Source organism: Ranitomeya imitator, chromosome 4, assembly GCF_032444005.1.
Source record: "Ranitomeya imitator isolate aRanImi1 chromosome 4, aRanImi1.pri, whole genome shotgun sequence".
NCBI lineage: Eukaryota > Metazoa > Chordata > Amphibia > Anura > Dendrobatidae > Ranitomeya > Ranitomeya imitator.
The window spans coordinates 469218572-469236993 of record NC_091285.1 but is presented as its reverse complement, the minus strand read 5'-3'; the positions used below and the strand labels follow the sequence as shown (position 1 = coordinate 469236993).

At 44.6% G+C, this 18422-nt stretch overlaps 1 protein-coding gene across 11 annotated transcripts in view; it reads left to right on the top strand.

Moving 5' to 3' along the window:
• Positions 1-18422, top strand: part of TJP1 (tight junction protein 1) — a 607218-nt gene that overhangs the window by 385643 nt on the left and 203153 nt on the right. The window contains exon 1 of one of the 11 annotated variants that reach the window (XM_069765852.1): positions 2658-2780. The exons of the other annotated variants lie outside the window; for them this stretch is intronic. The gene's annotated coding sequence lies outside the window, so the exon portion shown is untranslated. Of the gene's footprint in view, positions 1-2657; positions 2781-18422 lie in introns of those variants that run through there. 11 annotated transcript variants of the gene reach the window in all.

The window sequence follows — 18422 nt, the reverse complement described above, 5'->3', positions numbered from 1 at the left end:
TCTCTTCCCAAGAGAATAATAATAATCTTTATTTTTATATAGCGCTAACATATTCCGCAGCATTTTACAGTTTGCACACATTATCATCGCTGTCCCTGATGGGACTCACAATCTAAATTCCCTATCAGTATGTCTTTTGGAATTTGAGAGGAAACCAGAGAACCCGGAGGAAACCCACGCAAACACGGGGAGAACATACAAACTCCGTAAGAGAATTTTTTAAATTCCATAGTGTAGAGCTGCTTGCAAAGGTTATCAGCCGCACTGCGGTCTCAGAATGCCCAGTTACCTAGGTAAGGATTTTTCACTGAAAGCAAGCTAAATCTTTACAGCCTGATTGCACCGCTCTTAGGCTAGGTTCACATTGCGTTAGCAGCAGCCCGTTCAGCACATACGCTAACGGGCTACTGCTAGCGCAAGTGCCGGTGTTACTTCGCGCTAGCACAGATAGAGCATCTGCTAGCTCTATCTGCGCTAGCAGTGACGGACCCGGAAATGCTGCAGCCCGCATCTCAGGGTCCGTCACTCAATGACGGCACATCGCTAGCACACGCCTATTGTGGGCGTGCGCTAGCGATGCATCCGACATTGCAGTCTATGGCGGTGTTAACCCCTTTCGGACCTCGGACGGGATAGTACGTCTGAGGTCAGAAGCACCGCTTTGATGCGGGCTCCGGCGGTGAGCCCGCACCAAAGCCGGGACATGTCAGCTGTTTTGAACAGCTGACATGTGCCCGTAATAGGCGCGAGCAGAATCGCGATCTGCCCGCGCCTATTAACTAGTTAAATGCCGCTGTCAAACGCAGACAGCGGCATTTAACTACTGCATCCGGCCGGGTGGCCGGAAATGACGTCATCGCCGACCCCCATCACATGATCGGAGGTCGGCGATGCTTCTCCATTGTAGCCATAGAGGTCCTTAAGACCTCTATGGTTACTGATCGCCGGTAGCTGTGAGCGCCACCCTGTGGTCGGCGCTCACAGCACACTTCCATTTCTGCTACATAGCAGCTATCAGCAGATCGCTGCTATGTAGCAGAGGCGATCGCATAGTGCCTGCTTCTAGCCTCCCATGGAGGCTATTGAAGCATGGCAAAAGTTAAAAAAAAAGTTTAAAAAAATGTGAAAAAAATAAAAAAAATATAAACGTTTAAATCACCCCCCCTTTCGCCCCAATCAAAATAAATCAATAAAAAAAAAAAAAATCTACACATATTTGGTATCGCCGCGCTCAGAATCACCCGATCTATCAATTAAAAAAAAGCATTAACCTGATCGCTAAACAGCGTAGCGAGAAAAAAATTCGAAACGCCAGAATTACGTTTTTTTGGTCGCCGCGACATTGCATTAAAATGCAATAACGGGCGATCAAAAGAACATATCTGCACCAAAATGCTATCATTTAAAACGTCATCTCGGCACGCAAAAAATAAGCCCTCAACCGACCCCAGATCCTGAAAAATGGAGACGCTACGAGTATCGGAAAATGGCGCAATTTTTTTTTTTTTTTTAGCAAAGTTTGGAATTTTTTTTCACCACTTAGGTAAAAAATAACCTAGTCATGTTAGGTGTCTATGAACTCGTACTGACCTGGGAATCATAATGGCAGGTCATTTTTAGCATTTAGTGAACCTAGCAAAAAAGCCAAACAAAAAAACAGTGTGGGATTGCACTTTTTTTGCAATTTCACTGCACTTGGAATTTTTTTCCTGTTTTCTAGTACACGACATGCTAAAACCAATGATGTTGTTCAAAAGTACAACTCGTCCCGCAAAAAATAAGCCCTCACATGGCCAAATTGACGGAAAAATAATAAAGTTATGGCTCTGGGAAGGAGGGGAGTGAAAAGCGAACACGGAAAAGCGAAAAATCCCAAGGTCATGAAGGGGTTAATGGACTACGTTACACCGCGTTATGCCGCGGTGTAACGTAGTCCGTTAAACGTACCGCCATAACGCAATGTGAACCTAGCCTTAAGCTGGCAAGATCTCTCCATCTGACCAACCTAAGTTCCTCTGTGCTTTTCAATGATGCAGGGACATAGCTGCTTCTGCTAGCATCCTGGGAGAGTGCACAGTTTGGACCAGCGTCTGAACTGTCAATCTTCGGGAGGACACCACCCTCAGCATGAAGCTGCAGCTGGAAGGGGTGCTGTCCTGAAGAAAAGTATGTGAAATAACCCCTTTAAGCTGATGACGGACATTAGGTAACTTGGTTTATAGGAAAAGACATTGGAGAATTGGATGAAGTCTAATATGATGGGTCCTTTTTTCCATAGAGATTATAAGGTAGGATCTGCCAGCAAGGAAACATGTTGGATTCTTGGCAGATCCAGCAACTTCTTCTGTATGAGCAAGATCCCAGCATTGCAAAGCAGCAGAGCCAACTGCTGAGCTGCACATATTAAAAGGTAAAAGGTCCGCTGTGAAATGTATCTGAAGCGTCATTGGCGTACATTGCTGAAGATGAATAAATACACTAAGTTCTGGTACTATTTTGATGCCTGGGTGGAAGCTGTGTTACCTGAAATACAGGTGTGTATGGGTGGACTTCTTCGGAGCGGTGAGTAACGCTCTCATTACCTGCAGGTAGGGGTGGAGTGTAGGTGTTATGGGTTGTATGTGTGCACTTGCTGACATTACTTGTACATTGTGCCAGTCTCCTCCTTAGAGGATTTCTGCATTGCAGTGAAGGCTGAGTGGAGGCCACACTCTTACTGGATAGTGTGTTGTTCCTGTACAGAGTGAAACTATGCAGTTTCGATGTGAGGCCACGTATTGGTATGTACGCCTAGTAAACTTTGAGCGATAAGAGTGAACACTCCTTGCTTTATGCCTTAGGTTTACACAACTTGGACAGATCGCTGTCAGTGTGAATTAATACGAATCTACGACAGTGAATCAAACGTCTGTGTTGCTGTCAAGTCGTGTCAATATTTTGGCCATAACTGTAGAGAAGACACGTTGTCGTTGTCGTTGTCGTCGTCGTTGCCGCCTTTCTTAATATAAAATTAGCTGTGCCTCTATTGTGTGGTGCTTGTGTGCTCTAATGCCAGCAATCACAAATGTAAGATACCCTTCGGAGACAGATCCTGCGTAAGAATGTGAGAAATGTGTGTCTAGCAATGGTTAATGTCATTGGCATCCAGAGATTCAAATATAGACTGGTGATAAGGGTTTTGGCGCCTGATAAATTACACTGAAAAACCACATTCGGCTTTTGGATTTTGTAGGCTTTTGCTTTGTTTAGATTCCTGGGTCCGGTTTAACGTTTGCCTGAAAATAATATTTTTCTCATGCAGAAATATTTTTAAGGCAGAAATATATATTCTAAAACATTGTATATTAAATATTGATGGAAATATGTTAATACATTTTCCAAGAGTTTATTCCTTGAGTTCTATTATTAACGGGGCTACCAGAATGAGCTCATTGACTGATTCTCAGTTCACCCGTTCTGCAGCCAACAATAGTCAGAGAAAAACAGAGAATATAGGAGGCAAATGGTGCTGCATGTTTAATGATACCAAATTGCAAACATGATTTCAAGACAAAATTACAAGTTTTTAAGGAAAAATAAAATTGTGCTAAAAAGTGGCCAACCTATAAAGCATAAGTAAATCATGGAAACCTGAAATACATATTCTTTTAAATACCATTTACCATGGCTACAGCTCCTTAAATTCATTAATTTTTGCTTTAGTATATGCATTTACTGGTAGGCATTGGCAAAGTATGAAAACGTATAATGTTCATATCGATTATGTTACTTTATGCTAAATTCCTGGTGTAATTGAATAAAAAGCATGGATGTGTGCTGTACCACTTGGGCCAACTAGGTATTTCACATCCAAGTTCATTTTTCAGTGCTTGTCTTAGACCTGCACGGTGACTCCATTCTAAGAACTGAGCTGCCCTGATTACCTATGGGTGTACATGTGTATGTGCCTGATTACCTATGGGTGTACATGTGTATGTGCCTGATTACCTATGGGTGTACATGTGTATGTGCCCTGATTACCTATGGGTGTACATGTGTATGTGCCTGATTACCTATGGGTGTACATGTGTATGTGCCTGATTACCTATGGGTGTACATGTGTATGTGCCCTGATTACCTATGGGTGTACATGTGTATGTGCCTGATTACCTATGGGTGTACATGTGTATGTGCCTGATTACCTATGGGTGTACATGTGTATGTGCCTGATTACCTATGGGTGTACATGTGTATGTGCCCTGATTACCTATGGGTGTACATGTGTATGTGCCCTGATTACCTATGGGTGTACATGTGTATGTGCCCTGATTACCTATGGGTGTACATGTGTATGTGCCCTGATTACCTATGGGTGTACATGTGTATGTGCCCTGATTACCTATGGGTGTACATGTGTATGTGCCTGATTACCTATGGGTGTACATGTGTATGTGCCCTGATTACCTATGGGTGTACATGTGTATGTGCCCTGATTACCTATGGGTGTACATGTGTATGTGCCCTGATTACCTATGGGTGTACATGTGTATGTGCCCTGATTACCTATGGGTGTACATGTGTATGTGCCCTGATTACCTATGGGTGTACATGTGTATGTGCCCTGATTACCTATGGGTGTACATGTGTATGTGCCCCGATTACCTATGGGTGTACATGTGTATGTGCCCCGATTACCTATGGGTGTACATGTGTATGTGCCCCGATTACCTATACCCGGGTGTACATGTGTATGTGCCCCGATTACCTATACCCGGGTGTACATGTGTATGTGCCCCGATTACCTATACCCGGGTGTACATGTGTATGTGCCCCGATTACCTATACCCGGGTGTACATGTGTATGTGCCCCGATTACCTATACCCGGGTGTACATGTGTATGTGCCCCGATTACCTATACCCGGGTGTACATGTGTATGTGCCCCGATTACCTATACCCGGGTGTACATGTGTATGTGCCCCGATTACCTATACCCGGGTGTACATGTGTATGTGCCCCGATTACCTATACCCGGGTGTACATGTGTATGTGCCCCGATTACCTATACCCGGGTGTACATGTGTATGTGCCCCGATTACCTATACCCGGGTGTACATGTGTATGTGCCCCGATTACCTATACCCGGGTGTACATGTGTATGTGCCCCGATTACCTATACCCGGGTGTACATGTGTATGTGCCCCGATTACCTATACCCGGGTGTACATGTGTATGTGCCCCGATTACCTATACCCGGGTGTACATGTGTATGTGCCCCGATTACCTATACCCGGGTGTACATGTGTATGTGCCCCGATTACCTATACCCGGGTGTACATGTGTATGTGCCCCGATTACCTATACCCGGGTGTACATGTGTATGTGCCCCGATTACCTATACCCGGGTGTACATGTGTATGTGCCCCGATTACCTATACCCGGGTGTACATGTGTATGTGCCCCGATTACCTATACCCGGGTGTACATGTGTATGTGCCCCGATTACCTATACCCGGGTGTACATGTGTATGTGCCCCGATTACCTATACCCGGGTGTACATGTGTATGTGCCCCGATTACCTATACCCGGGTGTACATGTGTATGTGCCCCGATTACCTATACCCGGGTGTACATGTGTATGTGCCCCGATTACCTATACCCGGGTGTACATGTGTATGTGCCCCGATTACCTATACCCGGGTGTACATGTGTATGTGCCCCGATTACCTATACCCGGGTGTACATGTGTATGTGCCCCGATTACCTATACCCGGGTGTACATGTGTATGTGCCCCGATTACCTATACCCGGGTGTACATGTGTATGTGCCCCGATTACCTATACCCGGGTGTACATGTGTATGTGCCCCGATTACCTATACCCGGGTGTACATGTGTATGTGCCCCGATTACCTATACCCGGGTGTACATGTGTATGTGCCCCGATTACCTATACCCGGGTGTACATGTGTATGTGCCCCGATTACCTATACCCGGGTGTACATGTGTATGTGCCCCGATTACCTATACCCGGGTGTACATGTGTATGTGCCCCGATTACCTATACCCGGGTGTACATGTGTATGTGCCCCGATTACCTATACCCGGGTGTACATGTGTATGTGCCCCGATTACCTATACCCGGGTGTACATGTGTATGTGCCCCGATTACCTATACCCGGGTGTACATGTGTATGTGCCCCGATTACCTATACCCGGGTGTACATGTGTATGTGCCCCGATTACCTATACCCGGGTGTACATGTGTATGTGCCCCGATTACCTATACCCGGGTGTACATGTGTATGTGCCCCGATTACCTATACCCGGGTGTACATGTGTATGTGCCCCGATTACCTATACCCGGGTGTACATGTGTATGTGCCCCGATTACCTATACCCGGGTGTACATGTGTATGTGCCCCGATTACCTATACCCGGGTGTACATGTGTATGTGCCCCGATTACCTATACCCGGGTGTACATGTGTATGTGCCCCGATTACCTATACCCGGGTGTACATGTGTATGTGCCCCGATTACCTATACCCGGGTGTACATGTGTATGTGCCCCGATTACCTATACCCGGGTGTACATGTGTATGTGCCCCGATTACCTATACCCGGGTGTACATGTGTATGTGCCCCGATTACCTATACCCGGGTGTACATGTGTATGTGCCCCGATTACCTATACCCGGGTGTACATGTGTATGTGCCCCGATTACCTATACCCGGGTGTACATGTGTATGTGCCCCGATTACCTATACCCGGGTGTACATGTGTATGTGCCCCGATTACCTATACCCGGGTGTACATGTGTATGTGCCCCGATTACCTATACCCGGGTGTACATGTGTATGTGCCCCGATTACCTATACCCGGGTGTACATGTGTATGTGCCCCGATTACCTATACCCGGGTGTACATGTGTATGTGCCCCGATTACCTATACCCGGGTGTACATGTGTATGTGCCCCGATTACCTATACCCGGGTGTACATGTGTATGTGCCCCGATTACCTATACCCGGGTGTACATGTGTATGTGCCCCGATTACCTATACCCGGGTGTACATGTGTATGTGCCCCGATTACCTATGGGTGTACATGTGTATGTGCCCCGATTACCTATGGGTGTACATGTGTATGTGCCCCGATTACCTATGGGTGTACATGTGTATGTGCCCCGATTACCTATGGGTGTACATGTGTATGTGCCCCGATTACCTATGGGTGTACATGTGTATGTGCCCCGATTACCTATGGGTGTACATGTGTATGTGCCCCGATTACCTATGGGTGTACATGTGTATGTGCCCCGATTACCTATGGGTGTACATGTGTATGTGCCCCGATTACCTATGGGTGTACATGTGTATGCTATGTATCCTGTGACCGCATCCACACTAAAGTAATGTTCCCCAACCAACGTGCCTTAAAATCTTGGGATTTCTTGGAAACAAGGATCGCCAAAAAGTAAAGGCCTGTTATCAGAGATGCCTGGCAAGGCAGGTAACAAATCTCAGGCAGGATATAGCTCTCAACATAGAATGTTTTATCTGCCTGTGCACCAGACTTCTTTAAAGATGTTGTCCACTACTTTTTCATTGATGAGCCCCGCCGATCAGCCGTTCTCGGTATCAGCTGCGGCGGGTGCCAGCTGGAAGTACTCACTTGCAGAGGTGGCCATCATCTGATAGTGGCCATGGCAGGGTACTACACGCCTGCCTCCTATTGATTTGAATAGGAGGCAGATGTACAGCACCAAGCCTCGGCCACTACCAGAAGACGGAGCAGCTCTACAAGCGAGTACTTCCAGCCTGCGGACACCGACACTGATAACAGCTGATCCGCAGGGGTGCCTGGTGTCAGACCCCGGGTGATCAGACATTGATGACCTCCTAAGGATAGGTCATAATGAACTTGCATTAAATGTCCAATCCCACTATCCAGACCTTTCTATAAAAGTCAGCAGTCCACCACCATCCGCAGAATATTCTTTATTGGCTACCAAAACATGGACCCTTTAGGGTATGTGCCCACGCTGCGGATTATTCCGCAGCGGATTTGGAAAATCCGCAGTGCAAAACCACTGTGGTTTTCACTGCGGATTTTCTTGCGGTTTCTTCTGCGGGTTTTCACCAGCACTTTCCTATTGGTGCTGGTTGAAACCCGCTGCGGAATCCGCACAAACAATTGACATGCTGCGGAAAATAATCCGCAGCGTTTCCGCGCGGCATTTTCCGCAGCATGTGCACAGCGTTTTTTTCCCCCTTAGGTTTACATGGTACTGTTTTTTCCGCAGCCTGTGCACACAGCCTTAGTGACCAATAGGGGATATTCTGCTGATGCTGGTGGACAGCTGATTTTTCTATATAGTCCTTCAAAATTGAATTCATAGGGATTTTATTTTTGCTCATTTGATTACTTTGATTTTAATAGGGTATTACTGAATGTTTTCAGGTAGTTTATGGCCAAAATTGGTCGTAGCTCAAATCCCCCACAATTGGGGATTGTAAGTATGGGAATACTTTCCTGACAAATGTGACTGATTACGGTAACTCCCAGCAGATGGGAATTACAGATACCAAATATAGGTCCATTGTTTCTGTTCAGCAGGTTTATAGAGAAGTAATCCTGCCTGATATATCAGGACAGGCCCTTAATACTTCTGTTATTTGAAACATAAATCCATAAAATTATCTGTCAATGGTGTTTGGTTAACAATAATCCTGCTGTCATAGGAGTGGAGGGTCTGAAGACCTCCAGCAGCGCTCCATAGATTGAAATCTTTAGCCTGTCTGGTTCTAGTGGTATTTTCCCATTTCAATCAGTGGTGCCTAAATGTTAATATCAGGACGGTTCCCCAAAATTGGTAGTGGAGTATTTTATCCCAGCCAGATGTACATAGGTCTGATACCCTGACTATACATAGGTCTGACACCCTGACTATACATAGGTCTGACACCCTGACTATACATAGGTCTGACACCCTGACTATACATAGGTCTGACACCCTGACTATACATAGGTCTGATACCCTGACTATACATAGGTCTGGCGCCCTGACTATACATAGGTCTGGCGCCCTGACTATACATAGGTCTGGCGCCCTGACTATACATAGGTCTGGCGCCCTGACTATACATAGGTCTGGCGCCCTGACTATACATAGGTCTGGCGCCCTGACTATACATAGGTCTGGCGCCCTGACTATACATAGGTCTGGCGCCCTGACTATACATAGGTCTGGCGCCCTGACTATACATAGGTCTGGCGCCCTGACTATACATAGGTCTGGCGCCCTGACTATACATAGGTCTGACGCCCTGACTATACATAGGTCTGGCGCCCTGACTATACATAGGTCTGGCGCCCTGACTATACATAGGTCTGACGCCCTGACTATACATAGGTCTGACGCCCTGACTATACATAGGTCTGACGCCCTGACTATACATAGGTCTGATGCCCTGACTATACATAGGTCTGATGCCCTGACTATACATAGGTCTGGCGCCCTGACTATACATAGGTCTGGCGCCCTGACTATACATAGGTCTGGCGCCCTGACTATACATAGGTCTGGCGCCCTGACTATACATAGGTCTGGCGCCCTGACTATACATAGGTCTGGCGCCCTGACTATACATAGGTCTGGCGCCCTGACTATACATAGGTCTGGCGCCCTGACTATACATAGGTCTGATGCCCTGACTATACATAGGTCTGGCGCCCTGACTATACATAGGTCTGATACCCTGACTATACATAGGTCTGATACCCTGACTATACATAGGTCTGGCGCCCTGACTATACATAGGTCTGATACCTCAACTATCCTGGTGCTTCACCCTATCCAGAAAATCAATATTGGGCTTCAGCATGGAGTTCTTTCTTTAATACGCGGACGTACATGAGATTCTCAGGAACACTACAGACGCTGTATAAGCGGCCTCTGAATAAGTCACTGATGTGTGGTTATGACTGCACCGAGCTTTATGAGAAATTATAGTACATGATGAATGTTTTGTAGTTGTCTAAGATTGATCGCTATTGCAAATTTATGGCTTAGGTTGAAATGATTGCTTTATTATAGTTTGTATTATAGAATTATGCGCTGTTATATGAGTACTCTTCATTTTTCGATTTAAGACTTTGACATTGTGCGGCACTTAAGCCTAGTCATTTCCTGTCAGGTGTCAGTCAGCATAGGTGTAGCACTACACGTAATAGGGCCAAATCTGTAGTAATTAGCCCGAGATCCTCCTAGGACTTGTCATCACAAGTGCAGTTTACGTAATACTCTTGGTATTCTGATACAGGCTTTGGTTTCATTCGCTAGGACTCTTGTTACTGTAAGAATTGTAATTATTATTTATATCAGTGGATGACTCCTATTTGGAATATGGATCTTAATTTTTTGCAATATTTTATTTAAGCAATGGTACGTAAGGGTCCTTTTAAATGTAGAAGATAAATTGGTAAAAAAAGAACACTGGAGGATGATAGAGTTAGGTACCAAGTTTTGAAATCCATCCACTTTTTTGTATTGTGAGACAGTGGCAGGTGTTCTATGCGAGGGTCGCTATGAGTCCCCCAGGATGCGCACAGAAGAGTATTAAACCCGCTGGAGTGCATTGCAGTCACAGGCATACTGTAGCTGTGGCTGCAGGGCAAAATAAAAGGAAATGTGGACCTCGTCAAATTATTTGACCAAGGCAAGGTTTAGGAAAACGCGTTATGGGCTTTTATTTTTGAAGTGGACTACAGGATGGTAGGGTGTGGTCCGCTTCCTCCAGGCCGGGTCTTACAAGTGGCCCATGGCCACAGATTTCATTTAAAAACCCTACAGCAAAGGATTTGGGGTGTCAGTTTGCAAACTTGCAGAGCAGGTGACTCTACAACGTCCAGCTTGTGTGAGGTAACACAAAGCCAAGAGCAGTGAACGCCTGGCGCCCCGCAGCGTGATACGGTGGTGCAGTCGCCCTCGGCAGGAAGTCTCGGATGGGAACTTTTGTGACGCCTGACTGCGATCCGGAGGATACTGAAAATGCTGTTCATTTTGTGAGTTGTTTGGACATTAAATACATTTGCTGTGAAATTTTACTGCAGCATTACAGTATGCATACCCACATGTCTTTATTTCAATCACTTTTGCCTTTTCTATGAACATTCACTCCAGTCTTGTCTGCTGATAAATAGAAAGAAAACATCTACATGATAAAGGAGGAGTAGATTTGCTTTAACCTGTGTATGTTTCTTGTTCTTCATTATAAATTAATTTTCACAATACTGATGTAGCAGGGCATCCTCCATGGGCACATCCAGATCGGTGTTAGTTCTGATAGCATTCGGGAACAATCTGTTACTAGCCAAGTGCTTTTGCAGGATCAATATTTGTGTATGATATTCTTTTTCTTAGTCCAGTCTTAATGCAATAACTTGCATCTACGTACAGTTGTGGGGTTTTCTTACCTGGAGAATGGATATTAAAGGAGTCTTAATGTTTATTTTTGTGCAGTGTTTGTCTAGTAAATGCGGTAATACTTTGAACCACGTCCATTATACATAGCACCTAATGGCTCACTGCCCTTACTGGAAGACATTGTAGTCACTCCTAGTTATGTTGCATAATTTAAGAGTATATCAATTTATCATCTTTTGAACTTTAATAAATGAAATCATTGCATTATTTGGATGTTTTGCCCCATACAATTACAGGATAGATATTTGTACATAATTTATATTTGTTACTGTAATCGTTTTTTTTCTTGCATTAGGCTGAGGCTACACAATTGCTCCATCTGAAAATGCACTGAATGGCAGCAGTCATGAGATAGCTGCAGTTTGGATGCAAAACTCAAGTGGAAATGTTGCACACGTAAGCCTGCTTGTGCCAAGTGACAAATTATGGGTGGATATTTTTCCACTAAATTGTTACATTATCTAGTGCTTTATACAACCCAAATTCCAAAATAGTTTTGATGCTGAGTAAAATGAAAAGATAACAAGAATGCCGTGATTTGAAAATCTACTATAGCCATAGTTATTATAGCCATATCACAAGGTGAACGTTAGACATTTACCATTTCCTTTTTTTAAAAAAATCACTGATTTAGAAATTGATAGCAGCAACACATCTCAGAAAGGTGACATGAGGCAGTGTCTGCCGTGGCATCGCATCCCCTCTCCTTTTTTTTGCTGGCCTTCTGGGAGAGAAATGTTGCCCCACTCTTGCCTGATGTAAGATTGTAGCTGCTGATCATTCCTGGGTCTTCATTGCTAGAAGAGATTTTGGAGGTGTATTCTCTATATCAATTGATCTTTCACTGTTGTCAAACAACTATGATGACGTCTTATTTAGTATAGATTTTATGGAAGGCACATTGGTATATAAAGGTTGGTGCTCAGTGGTAGGAAATATACCCAACAGTATATAGGGAATTAATCACGGCACTATGATTGCATTTAAAATTCATTAACCCACAACAGGATAAGTGCAAAATTTATCACAATACTCAAAATTATTATTTATACCTCTGCATAGAAAATCAGTAGGAAAGTTACGGGTCAACGGTGCCAGAAATGTGTAAATTTCACCTTCCGATATGTGCTTTATGTTCTATTATGAATAAAGTATGTAAACTATGGCTATAATAGAGTTTGGGGTTGTATCAGCCGATCCCACGCAGTCCCTGCTGTCGAACAACTGTGATGAGGTTTTATATAGTGACATGACAGTGTGCAGCAGTAAATAACAACACTGATTCATGAAAACTTTTACACCAGAAACATGGCGTAAAAAGCTTTGGAAAAGCACTATGTTTTGATGCTACTTGAATCTGCAGTAAAATTTTACGACTTTTGGCATTCATGCTGTTTCGCTAAGCTCCGACAAAGTGGGCAGGATGGGGGGCATGATGACCGCCACTCAGCAAATTCATGACGAATGTTGGCGTTCACTACGCCACAAATTTTACTCTAGCAAGGACTGTAATAAGATTTGTGGCAAGGTGCGCACTGAGTCGCATGCTACTCGTTATACTCAAAAGGCACGAGCCTCTGAATGAATCGGGAGTCTCACAGTCCATCCTGCCTCATCAAGACCAATGTAATGATCCCTAGTTTTGATGAAGCCGGGCCAATGTGCGCATGGTGCAGAACAAAATGTTGCCTTGCTGCGTGACAGAACGGAAGAAGATAAAAAGAATTGGTAATTAGTGATGAGCGAGTATACTCGTTGCTCGGGATTTCTCGAACATGCTCCGGTGTCCTAACAAACAGGCAACTCCCAGATGTACTCAGGCTGTCCAGCAGCCGCAAATCATGCAGCTACGTCAACAGAAACTAAATCTCCAAGCACGCCAAAATACTCGGAGACCACCCGAGCATGCTTGAGGAAAACCCGAGCAACGAGTATACTTGCTCATCACTATTGGCAATTCATTTTTTCCTATATTTTCAGTGAGTTGAATTGGATTACTAGGGGTAAACAAACTCCCTTAAACTTTTAGTGTTGTCCTTCGAGGACACAGGCACTGTAATTACAGGATATTGGCACATAGGCAGGAAACCATTAGAAAGCTGGGAATTGTTTCTGTAGACTAGAGAAAGCTCTTGAGTAAAAAGCTTCTCCATAAGACGTCCACATTATTAAAGATTCTAGCCCTGTTGCATTGAGTACTTCACAGCTGAAATATAGGGAACTGTCAGATCATAAAAGTCAGAGCGCTTTATATGCTGCTTTTAATCAGCAAAGATTAAAACACTACTGAGCTGTTTACAGAGCTGAACATTTTGTGCCACCGTCTTTTCATCTTGTAACTGACTACTTCAGGCTGATCTGTTTGCATTCATATTTTTAGGGATTATAATAATGCCTGGGAAGCATCTGCTATAAGTGGAATTAATGTTCTACGGTCAGTAACTAGAATGACGGATCTGATATCATTAATTTCAGGTAACATCACAGTGAAATGACACTTGAGGCTCGATTCACACCACGGAGGCAAAAAAATATTGTCCATGTACTTTATGTAACTCTAGTGAGTGTGGACCCACTACGCAATGGGCCGGGTTTACCCTGGAGTGACGGGACTAAATGTCTACCAGGCCTTCATTAGAGTCTCTGATGGTGGGGATAGGCTGGGCTGCCAGTAGACACCAGGTACCACACCAGGGCAGTTCCAGGAACTGCAGCAGCTGACCGGAGGGTCAGAGGCATGGGTACGAGGTATAAGAGGGCGAGACTGAAGTGTAATCAGACGGTCCGAGGTCAGGGCAAGCAGCACGGGTTCACAATACAAAGCTGCAGTCAAGGATGGAAAAGTCAAACAGAGCGGGTAAACAGGCCAGATCAATAACGGGAGACAGAATACTGAGATATGCATAAACAGGTGCCAGCCGTCTAGGAACCAACAGGCTGGAAGGAGCTGCCTAATATAGACCCTGCTGGCATGGGTAGAAATAAAACAAAGCACAGTTTTCCATTTTTATTTAAAAATAGCACATAGTTATACTCACCTAACGCCTAATTCCAATGAAGCTCTCGTCTCCTGTAATAAAATTAAAAAAACAATATCCCTCACCTGTGACATTCTGCCCGACGCCGTAATCCATGTCTGGGGATAAATAATTTTCAACCTGGACAGTACCAAGAGGCGACCATCCAGGGTGAGAACCACTGATGAATGAGCTGCATCAGTGATCACCGGTGACCTCGAGTTCTTTCATCTGCGCTGAACACAGTGACTTTCTCACGGTGCTGACGTCACCACAGTTCAGCCCGGCACGGAACGCAGCCTCAGCGACCGTTGGTAACTTTGATGAGGTCATCGCTGGTTGCATCTTGACACCGTCCAGGTTGAAGACTATTTATCCCCAGACATGGATTATGGCGAGGCGTGGCACAGAACATCGGACAGGTAAGGATATTGTTGTTTTTTTTAATTACAGGAGATGAGGGCTTCAATGGAATGGGCGTTATACTAGCCTAACGCTCGTTTTTAAATAAAAATGGAAAAGTGTGTTACTAATCCGTGGCCTTGATCTCACCAGACAATACAAAAGGTGACAACCCCAAAAATATTACCCCAATTGCCACTGCTACAGGGCAAGTGGGAAGAGCCAGGCAAAGCGCCAGAATTGGCACATCTGATAGTAAACCTCGATAATCAGCCTTGCTAACGCTGACAGCTGATGGTTGCAGCCCCCAGCTGTCAGTTTTTTCTGGCTGGTTACAAAAAAATACAGAGGAACCCACGTCATCTTTTTTTATTTATAGCACCGGAGGCTGATGAATACTCCCATCAGTTGCTTCCTGCTCTCACTGTTATTAGCGGCAGCAGGTGTAGACTAATGGGAGGTGTGGAGACACAGGAAAGGGGGGCTGACGGCAGGAAACCTGGCCCGCTAGCCGGAACCGTATGGATCAGGGATCGTCCCGCCGAATGCCCACTCTCCCTTTAATATGAGCATAATGCTACTCAGGCAACACAGGGTGAGGGTAAAACAGTGTGGCAATGCTTTATTGAAGCACAAGATGGTGATCATTACAGAGTCTCACCCTTCCGCTGACTCGCCGGTATAATGGCAGCTGTTACTTCAGAGCTCCCAGGCTTAGCTACCCCATCTGTGGCACGCACACAGAGAGGAAGTATCGACAAGTGTAGGAAGATGACAGTCCATTTACGTGCAAGGCCAGTTGAGCCAAGGGTCACAACCTGGCTTCTCCAAACATCTCCATGGAGCCATGAGACCGTCGGGTCCCAACCCTGGCTTTCTCCAAAAGTATCCATGGTTCAGCGATGGTCAATGGAGCAGATCTATATTCTTCCAACCGGGGCAGAGGTCATCTAGGTTGTTTTCTGTAGAATGATAGAGCCGAGCCCCTCATGATGGAGCCATGATGTATTGGCAGCAGTCCTATAGGGTCCCCTGGATGTTTGGCTATCTTGGCAGAATCTATGGCTGTCTCTCTGACCACAGGCAGATCCTCCTTTTTATAGATCACAACTTTTCATTTAGGCATTCCACCAGGACAGATACAATAGCTACAACCCCTGGCAAAAATTATAGAGTCACCTGCCTTGGAGGATGTTCATTCAGTTGTTTAATTTTGTAGAAAAAAACAGATCACAGACATGGCACACAACTAAAAAGTCATTTCAGATGGCAGCTTTCAGGCTTTAAGAAACACTAAAAGAAATCAAGAACAAAAAATATGGTAGTCAGTACTTTTTTTAACCAAGCATAGGGAAAAAAAATTATGTAATCACTCAATTCTTAGGAAAAAATTATGGAATCATGAAAAACAAAGAAAAAACACTCCAACACATCACTAGTATTTTGTTGCACCACCTCTGGCTTTTATAGCAGCTTGCAGTCTCTGAGGCATGGACTTAATGAGTGTCCAGCAGTACTCTTCATCAATCTGGCTCCAACTTTCTCTGATTGCTGTTGCCAGATCAGCTTTGCAGGTTGGAGCCTTGTCATGGACCATTTTCTTCAACTTCCACCAAATATTTTCAATTGGATTGAGATCCGGACTATTTGCAGGCCATGACATTGACCTTATGTTTCTTTTTTCAAAGAATGTTTTCACAGTTTTGGCAGGATGTATTATCATCTTGAAAAATGATTTCATCATCCCCAAACAACCTTTCAATTGATGGGATAAGAAAAGTGTCCAAAATATCAACATAAACTTGTGCATTTATTGAAGATGTAATGACAGCCATCTCCCCAGTGCCTTTACCTGACATGCAGCCCCATATCATCAATGACTGTGGAAATTTGTATGTTCTCTTCAGGCAGTCATCTTTATAAATCTCATCGGAACGGCACAAAACAAAAGTTCCATCATCATCACCTTGCCCAATTCAGATTCACAATTCATCACTGAATAGGACTTTAATCCAGTCATCCACAATCCACAATTGCTTTTCCTTAGCCCATTGTAAACTTTGTTTTTTTTCTGTTTAGGTGTTAATGATGGCTTTCGTTTAGCTTTTCTGTATGTAAATCCCATTTCCTTTAGGTAGTTTCTTACAGTTCGGTCACAGACGTTGACTCCAGTTTCCACCCATTTGTTCCTCCTTTGTTTTGTTGTGCATTTCCTGTTTTGGAGACATATTGCCTTGTTTCCGGTCTTGATGCTTTGATGTCTTCCTTTGTCAACCAGTATGTTTGCCTTTAACAACCTTCCCATGTTGTTTGTACTTGGTCCACATTTTAGACACAGCTGACTGTGAACAACCAACATCTTTTGCAACATTGCGTGATGATTTACCCTCTTTTAAGAGTTTGATAATCCTCTCCTTTGTTTCAATTGACATCTCTCGTGTTGGAGCCATGATTCATGTCAGTCCGCTTGGTGCAACAGCTCTCCAAGGTGTGGTCACTCCTTTTTAGATGCAGACTAACGAGCAGATCTAATTTGATGCATGTGTTATTTTTGGGTATGAAAATTTACAGGGTGATTCCATAATTGTTTCCTCAGAATTGAGTGATGCCATAATTTTTCCCCTACGCTTGGTTAAAAAAGTAACCATTACTGACTACCACATTTTTTGTTCTTGATTTCTTTCAGTGTTTCTTAAAGCCAGAAAATTACTATTTGAAATTACTTTAGTTTTGTGCCATGTCTGTGATCTGCTTTTTTTCTACAAAATTAAACAACTGACTGAACATCCTCCAAGGCCTGTGATTCCATAATTTTTGCTAGGGGCTGAAATCAGCATCCAGTCAGCAAATGCAGCCATAGAATATTAAATCAATGACAATAAGGGTCAACAGTCATTCTCACATGAACTCTAGCTCATGTTCCTGTGCCTACTGAAATAATAGTTGTCTGGTTATTTAAGATACAATGCTGTGTCTTCAGTGGAATAATAGTCCCATCAGCTGCGGTTGCTGTTATCAGCTGAATATAACTCCTCATCATTCTCCCCTGCTCGCCAGCAGAGCACAGGAGAATGAGAGCAGTTTTCAGTATCCGCTGCCTGCCGGGGAACAGAGCTAACTGTACCACTGCTTCTCAGGTGCTGATGTGTGTCACACTGATGATATCCCTGTGTGTCATCCGTGGGAGAAACTTTTGGCGACCCATGCTAGTTAAAAAACACACATGTCGTCAGCTTATTTTGCCCACGGACACACGACACAGGAACCTCTGCCCTCACACTGCTCCCTGCAAACTGGCAACTCACACTGCTCCCTTCACACTGGCACCTCTCTCTGCCCTCACTACTCCCTGCACACTGGCACCTATTCCCTCACACCGCTCCCTGCACGCTGGCACCTCTGCCCTTACACTGTTCCCTTCATACTGGCACCTCTCTCTGCCCTCACACTGCTCCCTGCACGCTGGCACCTCTCTTTGCCCTCACACTACTCCCTGCACGCTGGCACATCTCTCTGCCCTCACACTGCTCCCTGC